Source organism: Cryptomeria japonica, chromosome 9, assembly GCF_030272615.1.
Source record: "Cryptomeria japonica chromosome 9, Sugi_1.0, whole genome shotgun sequence".
Classification (NCBI taxonomy): domain Eukaryota; kingdom Viridiplantae; phylum Streptophyta; class Pinopsida; order Cupressales; family Cupressaceae; genus Cryptomeria; species Cryptomeria japonica.
In genome coordinates, this window is record NC_081413.1 from 497,959,215 (window position 1) to 497,971,279 (window position 12,065).

Here is a 12,065-nt window from a genome sequence, read left to right on the forward strand (position 1 = left end):
TGAAAGAATTAATAAAATTAAAAAAAAGGCTAAACATTAGGAAGAGCAGGGACAAAAAGATGAAAGCAAACTAGAGCAATGAAAAAAGGAAATGGCCAAAAACATGGAGAAGTTGGAAGTTCAGATCAGTGAGCTAGAGGAAGGGAAGGCTTCCATGAAGAACTTCCTGATTCTTATTCCAGAGATCCTCAACTCTACAAGCAGGAACATGGAGGAAATAGCCAAACACTTTCATGGTCCCAACCCTACCAAGTCTATTGTGGACCTTGATGCTGAAGAGGCTGCTACTAAGGCTGGGAACATGGATAGTGCTCCTGGAGGTGTGGCTAAAAGGACCAGGGCGAGCTTGAAAATGGCTAACTTGGATTTATCAAAGGAAATCCCTATCCTCAAGGAGAATATTAAAGAAATGCAAGGGATTAGCAAGAAATTGGCAAATGCCCTTAAAAACATAATGTAATTTGTCTTTTTTTTTGTTTTTGCTGGTTGTTGCTGGTAGTGTTGGACTTTTGTGCTGGCTTTTGCCCAACACTTTGCTGGTTTTTTCATTGTCTGACCCATTTAGTTTCTTAATGCTTTTATCTTTTATGTTTCCTTTGTAAAGGGTTTCGAGGTCCCTTCAAAACCTGATTTTCTCATAATCAAAAACAATAACTGTCTATCTCAATAAATATTACAAAACATTTGTTGTCGAAGTAGAATTATTGGTTTAAGTTGCCTCATTACTTTCCTTTGCCCATACAAAATTATTTGCAAAGTATTTTTCACTTTCCCTTTGACAATTTCACAAAGCCTTGACACTATAAATCATATAAACCATGGTGGCTTAGAAGGAAAATCTCAAAATAAAAAAAAGGACATTAAATCCCCACTAGTAATTTTTTTTTTATACCATCTGATGTAGGTTGCAACTTAACTCATATCTTACCCAAGAACCCATGTGCATCTTTGTGGAAGCTAACTAGAGTTCTCCTTTTACCCCAGGTCAACCTGCAACAACTAACACCTTTGGTAACCCTAAATGTAGCAACTCAAACACACCACTATGGAGACCGAACCTTCATGCACCTTTGATACCTACACAAGCACGTATTATTGAGCTTTCCATTAATCTTCAAACCACCTTATTGCGATATATTTTTGTGAGACAAGCCATGGATAGCGGAGAATATTTTTTGTGCATGTTGCTCCTAAGAAAAATATGGAGCCATTTACAATCAAATGATTACATAAAATACAAGCATTTATTCACCAATATTACAGAATAATTTCACTAAACGAGTACCACCAACTGACATTAAAGATACCCAAAAATAATTAGGATGATGTAAATTTTTAGGTTCCTCTATTTCTCATTGAAAACAACATTTTTATAAGATTTAAAGGCAATTCAACATTTATACGAATCTCATACACAATCTTCATTCTACATACAATACATGAAACTCTTAAATGATATTACAAAATAATGAGATAAAATCAATCAAAAAGTGGTATTCGATCTTATCTCCAACCAAATATGCAATCCAACTTGTGTAACTTCCTCTTACAGCTCTTTTATGTGTTGACCAAATTTTCATATTTTCCAATTTGTGAGACTTAACTTCTAAAGACCATAACTTTTGATCTATGAGTCCGATTGGTGGACCATTTGAAAAAACCAAAATTTTTGTGAAGTTATGTATCAAAATTTAACCCACTTTGGTGATTACAACCACTTTTGGGCTTGAAAATAGTCTTTGGGGCCTCGAACTAAACTTTGAAACTTTCAAATATGAAAAATTTAGTATCTTCAAAACAAGTTATGATCTTGCAATGAAACTTTAGTAGCATGTTTCTTTAATAAATTTGTAGCTTTGGAAAAAAATTGAGCCAATCTGTGCTCAAATACCATTTTCCTAACCACATTTGATGTAAATTTGATGGTTTTGACTATGATAGATAATGATGGTTTTTTCTTAAAAGGTCTTAATCTATATTTGGATTTTGTTCAAAATAGATTACATAGGTTATGAGTTGTCTATCTTTGTCTTCTTTTTAAATCTTAGTTTATGAAACCACAACTCCTACATTTTCTAATTTAAGAGGATTGAAACAAAGTGATCCCCTTTCACCATACCTTTTTATTATTATAGATAAGCAATTGAGATGATTCTTTATATAGATGAGAATCATAGGGAGCATTTTGGGTTGGCAAGTGGCAACAAATCTTCATTATCAATCTCCTATTAAATTTGTAGATGATACAAACTTAATGGGTGTTCCTACTATGACTATGACAACTAGTTTTTGGAGAGCTTTAGATATGTATTTGATATGCCATTGATGTTTTTGGGATCTGGCAACATTGGTCCGACACATTCTGGCATAAGCTTCACATGCAGCACAATCCAACACAAGCTTCATAAGGTCCAACACTGTTACTGGTTCAGAAATCTCATAAGGCTTCGAGATCATGTTGTATACCTCCTTTAATGTCTACATTTGAGAATTATGGTGTTGATTCTTTATTACAACTTTGATACAGGTTCAGCAATGACGTACTATGTTTATTTGGTTAATGTAGCACAACAGTTTTGGTCCAATCCTCTCTAAAATTATCAACAGGTTAGATGTTTTGTATTTCAAGTTATCGAAGAAGTCTTTTTATATTATGGTTGACTTCATCAATATAATATAATCAGTATAGCGTAGCGTGTAAAGGATTTTCCAAGCTTATCCTTAAATCTAATTAACTTTTTGATCATATGGTATGGTATAGTATGCATGATCAAACAATAAATGTGAAACTAGTTATATACAATGATTGTAATATAGAATATGCACATCATTGGAACTGTATCTCATGCATGTTATAGATACAATCATAATAGTTCAATTTTGCATTATTGGTTGTAAGTCACTTTTCAGCAGTGAGCCATCATATTTTGGATAATGAGTCCACCCGGTGGTGAGACATCTATTTTTCTATTACTATAATCGGTTACATATTATTGAGAGTGAACCCTCTTCGCGGTTTTAACCATCTTGGGTTTCCCACATATAAATCTCTATGTTATGTGGTGTAGTCTCTTTTTGTTTGCTATGTTGTTATTTCTTTAGCTAAGTAACCGAGTTTCCAAAGCATAAATATAAACATGATAGTCGAGAAAATACTAACTATAAAATAGCTAAGATTGAGGAAAACAACAAGGCGCATTAAGATATATAGGCCCAACTATCTAGCAGATCATTCAACTCCTCCTCCCAAGGGAGTAAGTTGTTGCTCTTCATTCCCTTTATATATCCATCATTCATCCTAGCAGGAGATTTCATTTTCTTCTTCTTCTCAATCTTGTTTTCCACAATCATGGCCTCCATCACACACTTCTATATCAATTCTTTGTTGATTTTGATCAAGTTCTCAATGCCACCCTCAAGATGTTTGATCCAATCCCTATTTCTTTCACATCCTAGGCAATTTTGTGGTGTTTCCAAGTTCTCCACCTTAACATTGAGATCATCAATCTCGGTAGCCATAGCCTACCAATAATGGTGCTCAATCAAGCCTCCACCCTCTTGATCATCCTCGCTGATATAATCTTTGAGGGTATTTAGGCTCTTGAGAGCCATAGTGACAATAATTGTTATTTGGAAATCTTTATATAATTTTGTCAGATTTACTAATTTATATATATTTTTTTCGCAAAAAATAAAATTACTTTATTCAATCTCTAAAATGAATAAAAATTATTTCAATACTATTTTATTCTCCTTCTAGAAACTAAATATACATTTGCTAATTTTATTTTATTTAAATTATATTCTATTGACTTCTTTTATTAAAAATAATAAATTAATTTCTAAGTAAATCTGTAAATTTAGGTAATTATAAAGAAGTCCATAAAATTATTATAATTATTTGTTACTTGGAAAGAATGAAATATAAAATTATTATTGATGGTAAGAAAATATAATACTTAAGTGAAGCTTAGCTTATACGGCTGACAAAAGTCATGGTTGGTAGGCAATTTTCAACTACTTCGAAGTACCCATTATTTGCAACGTGAAATGACCCAAGTCGGTCATATTTGACTTGGTTTGTTTGGATGTGCTGGACTTTGCAACCATTGCTATATTTCTACACCAGATATCACTCCCCTCCACATGAAGACATTGTTTCACTTTATATACATTGCTCCCCATTTGTCTTCTTGCCAAACCCTCCATTATTCTCCTATTCTCACACAAAATCAGCCTTAGACAAATCTTCTTTCAATTGCAATGGGTTTCAGCTTAGCTCATTCTTGTTCCATGATGAAACTGGCGTTCATTCTGCTTATTTTCACCACAATATCATCGAATGCTCAAAGTGTAAATGGAAGGAGACTTTTGAAGAGAAGATTAGAGCAGGATAAAATTTCAGCTAAACTCATTGTTGTGAAAGAAGAGCTGAATACACAGCATGTGCATAGTTTATCCAAGTGGACTAAGAAGAAGAAGGAGAGCCCTTCAGTTGCACATATGAAAATCAGACACCCATGTAAGAGAAGTTGTAGATCGTTCAAGAATAAGCTTCCATCTGGCCCAAGCCCCGGAATCGGTAATGAGCATATCAGATATGGTGGTGTTAAGAGTAGATGTAGATCATTCAAGATTAAAATTCTTCTCCAAGTCCTGGTTTAGGCCAGTCATGAATAAGAATCGGCCATGCTAACGCAGGTGAAACAGCAACAATAATCCTGTCATGAAAGTTCAATAAAAGTTAAAAAAATAATATATTGTGACGAAGAACATCGTATACCTTTATTTTTGATCTTTCATTTTGGGTTCACTTTGAATGGTTAGCTTTTATTGGGAGATATGGAATCGTTATATTTATATATGTAGATTTGATTTTTTTTTTCGGTTCACATTACATGATCTATCATCAAGACAATAAGTATTTTCTTTCTCTTTGTTATTATTTTAGTAATGGATCATGTGCTGTGATCTATTAATGAACGAAAATTGCTCACACAATTTAATCCAGAAATATGTAAACTCTAATTTTTATTTAATGATGTATATATGCAATAAATTTTTTACTAAAAATTGATACATAATATAAACTAAATCTATTCTTATAAATTTTCATTTTCAAGAACCAATCTCATTTATAAATTTTATCAATTTATCATTAGAAGGGCACATTCCTATGATAACTTTTGGTTTTGAAAAGGACACTAATGTTTATTGAGGTAATTGCAAGTTAGTTCATAAAATATTTGACTAGTAAGGAGCAGACCTTACTGATCCAAATATTGACTATATAATTTTATGTAACTGATAAAACAACAAGTTGACGACTTACATAACATCTTTCCTAGCTAAGGTGAAATGCTTAATTTAAATGAGTGATCTAGATGAAACACAATTTGTGGAAGTTACTCTTTTAAACTTCAAATTTAAATGTTAGGTCTACTTATTTCCCTCCTCTTAGTCAATATATGCCAACTTAAAGTACACTAACAAACCTATTTGTATTAAGGAAAAACTAATCATTGTATAGGACTATATCTTCAAATAAGATGAATATAGTTGGTAATTGGTTTCCTCTTCTATTAGAGTTTTTAAAAGTTAATATGGATAATTCTTTACAAGGTAATCAGAGAGCTATGTGTATTGGTGGAGTTAGGAGACATAGTGTTGGGTCATTCACTTCATTTTCTCTTAAACATTAGGGTTTAGTACTACTAATAAAATGGAAGTGTAGGATATCCTTGTGGCTATGGAGAAAATTTATGAACTAGGTTAGGAAAAAGTTGTATTTGAGATGAACTCCATCATTTCAGACTTCCTTCTAAATAGTAAAAAATGTTTCAATGTCTTCTTGGATATTGGTAATGCATGTGGAAAAAATTATCTTGTTAAAAACTTATGATTTCATGTCTTTCATTCATATTATAGGGCATATTTTTGGTGTTATTCAAGTAGTTTGAAGCATCTTATTGTGACATCAACATTTGTCTCAAGATTTATAGGGCATACTTCATGAATAATTGTTATTTTATCTTTGCATAGAATTTTTTGATTCCACTATCCCAAGAGATAGAAAAAAGGAGAAATATTCTAGATCATTTACAAACTCCTTCATCCATGCCATAATCATTATATATAGACTCAAAAATTAGGGTGACTATTTTTCTTAGATCTAAGACTTATAAAAATTATATTCATAGTGTCAAATTAGATTTGTACATAAGCACCATATCTATAGTTTCACGTGATCAATTATGCATTTACATGGATCATGTCTACAATAATACAAGTGACATGAACAAATAGACAAAAAAATCATTAATGCAAATGCAACCATCGAGCATACAATTTTCTAGTATGAGGATGAATCGATTGAGAATATCTAGTAGTCAAAATCACCAATAGACTAAGTGAAAAGTTGTATTACCCACCTTGTCCCCATCATTCTTGGACCCTTGTCGTAAAACTTTAGTTAGATTGTTATATTCATCCTCTATGAAACATTATGTATATACAATACCATATGAATTTACACATGCTATAATAGTTTAGTTTTATATTTATATGTATTTAATATTCATTAATTCAATAAGATGCTATGAGATATTAAAAATGAAAATACGATGTTATGTCTTAATCGTGATTCCAAACTAAACATGATTGAATTGGTTAGTAATCATGTCATACAATATTAAATTATGTTATCATGATGTTTCTATGATGTTATTTAATGGCAATGCACATCTAAAAAGTACATTTCCTCACTGGAATGGTATAAGAAGATGCTATTGTATAATTTTATTGAGAAGCATTCCAATACAAAACATAAATCCTAATATCAGTTGTTCTTGTCAATGTCATGACTAAGAGCTACTTTCATATTTTTAGTGATGTTTCCTTTTAGTGTGCTCTAGCCCTTCCAATTAAGGGTAAGTACGTTTTAGCTAAACTATCCTAAATAAGACATCTTTGGTATGTAACTTCTAATATGATTTTATATGAGATTGTCATAACCATAAAATATCACACTATTACAATATTAATATTATAAAATTCTAATCAAATAAGTAATTACTAATATTTTAAATTTGATATTATTACAATGTAAAAATCCCAAGAATTATAATAAATATTAGAAATCCATTAATATTGTTTATAAAACGCAATTGTAGGTTTAAGATAATAAAATTGACTTGACATAGATTTAGTGGAAAAAATTAGAAATATAAAAACTTGACTCAACATAAGGTTGGACGAAAGTACTAAAAAAAATAAAATAAATATTAAAAAATCATTATAGGAAAAGGAAATTCATTGGGAGGAGAATTGTACAAATACAAATAAAGTCCTATGTTATTCAACTCTATCTTTTTTTTTCATCACCGTGCGATTAATATTCTACCTATTGGAAGTTCCGAGAAATTTTATACCTATTAATAACCATTTAATATTATGAATAAAGGATTAATTATAGGTTATTGATATGAATACAAAAAAAATATTGCAACATTTTGAATGTGCAGAGAGATGTTAAGTAATTGTAGGCACTACTAGGCGTGATCTTAGTGTTAAATTATTTAAGATCAATGATTAAATATGTATTAATATAATTTTTAGGAACAAGATGCGGGAGTGGGAGAAGGGAGAGGCTTGGATTTGAATTCAGGGCAGGGCGGGAAACCCTGCAATGGATAGGCAAACCAGGGGGAGAATGGAAAGGATGATTCTCGGGACTGCCCGGATTCCTCTGAGCCGAATGTAAAGGACCCAGTAGATGGGGACCCACAAGAAGGTGACAAGCCTAGCAGGAACCTATTTGAAGGGACAACGGTCAGTCTTGGACTTCTCTATTCGATGTCAAACCGAGTGGAAAGTCCTCACTCCCTCTAGTTCGTAATATCTCATACCCTATTACTGAGCATAATATTAACCTTATGGCAATGACACTGCTTGGAAAAATTTTGGGCCTGAGGCCAAATATTTATATTGTTAGGGCATTTTCTAAACACAAATGGGCGCTTAAAGGTCAAGTAGAGATAACTGCTATGTCCAAAGGGGCGCTGTGAATGGCTTTTTCTTGTAAGGAAGACATGTCAAGGATGCTTTGTGATGGCCCTTGGCTAATCTGTAAATCAACGCTCGCTTTGCAAAAATGGTCGCCTAAGAAGGACCTAAATGAATCCTTTTTTGTTCAAGCTCTATTCTGGGTCAGATTGTCAGGCCTTCCCTAAGATTTCTGGGTGGAAGATATTTTTAAAGGAATCATTAGTTCTTTCAGTGAATTCCTTTCTATGGATCCTATCATAGCTGTTAGAAAAACACTTACTTTGGCCAGGATCTATGTGGGAGTTATGCAAGGCACAGATATGCTCCTATCCATTGAGATTAACTCTAGATTGGGAAAATGGATCCAACCATTGGAATATGAAAGTGTCCCTTTTGCTTGTTTTCATTGTAAAAAATTGGGACATATAGCAAGGAAATGCCCTCTTCAGGCTGTCAAAGAGAAAGAAAAGAAAGAAAAGGCAATGCAATGGAAAGCAAAAAACCCTATTAAGCAACCTTAGGGATCTGAAAAAGAGAAACGGATCGAAGAGGCCCAGAGTGTCATCATCCCTGACATAATAGAACAACAAGAGAATATTAATGTGGAAAACCCAGAAATACCTTTGCTTGAAGAGGGTAAAAAGGATCAAACAAGAAAATACAAAAGAGAACAACAAGATATCAATCAAGAGGATCAACGAAGTGATAACCTGGAAGATGGAAAAATATAGGTGGTGTTACAGGAGAAGGAGGAAGCAGATTCAAATCACATTATGGATAACACCACTAGAGACGGCCTTAGTAGTGACTATGAAGAATCCCAAAAGTATTTGATCCTTGGAGGAATCTCATCATCAGGATCACAACAATCGATGGAGATGTTGAAATCCACCTTCAAGCAATCACCAACGACCTCACTGCTTAATATAAGTGCTAAGTGGGTTGAGGTCGAAGATGTTGACCAGAAGATAACCACCCAAAATATTCAAGAGGAAGATTGCCATGCAAATGAAGTAGCAGATCAAAAGAGAGGGGGTAAAAAGGGCCTAAATCTACCCCTCGGGCTAATTCAGTCAAGAAGAGAAACTGGATCAAAGCTGACATGGGTTTTAACCCCTCTCCTCTCAAAAGGAAAAAAGCAAGCCAGATCAGAGATCAAGAGGTAAGCAAGAATATAGCGGATGACACTCAATTGACCATCCATGAGGTATGTTCCCTAGTTAGAAAATGAAAATTATATCATGGAATATTCGTGGATTGAATAGTCCACATAAACAGGATGTTCTTAGAAATTTAGTCAAAGAACATAAACCAGACACTGTTATTATCCAAGAAACTAAAATGTGTAAAGAGAAAGTAGAGAAGATTAAGCTTTTTAAGGATGAGGAAGTTTTTGGTGGTAGCTCTGATGGTGCTTTTGGGGGCATTGCCAATTTCTAGAATCTTAGGTGAGTTTTTGGGGAGACAATCAAGAAGGATAGCAATCTGGCTTTTGTCAGGTTTCATCACAGGCACCTCTTTACTACTTACAAATATTTATGCCCCTAATAATAGACCTGGTAGAAGTAAATTCAGGAAGAAGTTGGAAGCTATTCGGGTTCTTTACAAGGAGGATATGTGGATTGTTATGGTGGATTTCAACACTCCTCTCTGTGACAATGAGAAATTTGGAGGTGTCCCTTCTCAGCTAGAAAGTAGAATGGATTTTTGAACTTTATCAACAACCAGGTTCTGCATGATATTGATCTCCAAGGAGCTAATTTTACTTGGATGAATAGGATGATGGGGGAAGATCTCATTCAATTCAGACTTGATAGGGCCCTTATTTATAATGAGTGGTTTAACCATTATAGGTGCTCCCTATCTACAATCTCTAGGATTGGTTCTGACCACTTCCCTGTGGTTTTTGTTGCTGATAATACTATTGTTAAAAGAAATTTCCCGTTCAAATTTGAAAGGATATGGCTAGACCACCCTAACCTTGTGAAGGTCATTGAGATGTGGTGGTCTATTGATGTCAAAGGTGCTTCTATGTAAAGAATGGCTAAAAAATTAAGGAACGTGAAAGATAATATTAAACAATGGAACAAGGAGGTTTTTGGAGATCTATTTGCTGCCAAGACCAAAACCCAGCTTGAATTCCAGGAAATGCAGGATAAAATGCAAACGAGTGGATACAATGAAGTATCAATCAGGGAGGAAAATGAAGTGCTTTTGAAGTACCACAAGATTATCAGAAGAGAAGAAGAATTCTGGAAACAAAGGCCTAGATCTCTAAGGCTTAAAGTTGGGGATAGAAACATTATATTCTTCCATATGATCGCAATGAAACACAAGGCTACTAATAGAATCTCTATGCTAAGAATTGGGGGAATTGAAACAAGGAAGGATGATGAGATTGGGAAGGAAGATAGGAACTTTTTCACCTCACTACTATTGGCGGATTCTAGTCTAGATGGTCACTCCCAGAGTGCCCTCCTTGAGAACATTCCTTCAACCATTAATGAGGTTCAGAACAAGGCCTTGGTGGCCATCCCTTCTGAGGAGGAAGTTAAAAAAGTAGGTTTTTTCTTTTGATGGGAATAAAGCCCCAGGCCTGGATGGATTTCTATTGTTCTTCTTACAAACCTTTTGGGACATCCTTAAATTTGATATGATTAAAGGTGTGTAGGAGTTTCTGGGGGATAGAATTATCTTAAAGGAACTCAATGATACTTTCTTGGTTTTGTTCTCCAAATGCCTAGGGGTTGACTCTATGGATAAGTTTCGACCGATAAGCTTATGTAACTCATTCTATAAAATCATCTCTAAGGTGGTGATAGGCAAACTGCTAAGGATTCTTCCTTTGATTGTTTTGCCCTAATAGACTAGATTTGTTCCCGATAGACAATCCTTGACTTTATCATTGCTATCCATGTTAACATTCACTAGCTGGTGGATTCGAAAAAGAAAGGACTTTTTATGAAGATGGATCTGTTAAAAGCCTATGACCGTGTGGACTAGAGATTCTTGGGTAAGGTTCTTGGTGCTTTCGAATTTGGTGCTAGGTTTATTTAGATGATTGATCAACTTATCTTGAGCCCTCTTTTTCTGTCATTATGAATGGGGTGCCTTCCCCCTTCTTCAAAAATTCTAGGGGCATTAGGTAAGGGGATCCCATATCCCCTATTCTCTTCATCATTTTGGCTAAATGTCTAGGTAGATTTATTAGCAAATCTGTTTCTCTAGGGCTTCTTTATGGTATCTCACCCTTTTCTGGTTTTAGAGCCTGTACCCATCAACAATTTGTTGATGATACCATCTTAATTGGTACGTCTACTATCAAAGAAGTGTCCAATTTGATGAACCTTCTCAACACCTATAGTTTGGTCTCGGGTCAAACTATCAATTGGGAGAAAAACTCTATTTTCTTCTTAAACACCCCAGAGGACAGATAGATGCGGATGGCCCGGATCCTTGGATGCCAAATTGGTAAGCATCATGCTATCTACCTTGGTCTCCCTTTGGGTTTGAAACTTTCAGAGTTGTTTTGGAATAGTCTTGTGGATAGATTCAGTAGAAAGCTGGCTGGTTGGAAATGTACCCTTCTTAGTCAAGTTGGAAAATTCCATCTTTTAAAATCTTCTCTCCAGAGTCTTCAAGTGTATGCTTTAAGCCTCTTCAAAATCCCTACTAAATTTTTTGAATCTATTGAGAAAATTCAAAAAGCCTTCCTTTGGTCTGGGGTTGAGGAGAAGAAGAGAATGACTCTCATAGCTTGGGATAATGTATGTAAACCCAAAAAGAAGGGTGGTATGGGCTCAAGGAAAATTAGAAACTTGAACAAAACTCTTCTTGCCAAACAAATCTATAGAACTTATCAAGGAAAATGAGAATGGAATGATATCTGGAAGGCTAAGTACTTACAGGAGGTTCCCACGATAGAAGAGTTCCTGGTCTCTGATCAGATACCAAGTGTCTCTTTCATTTGGAACAGTTTTATCCAAGCTAAAGGTATTGCTAGTTTAGGAAATGTTTGG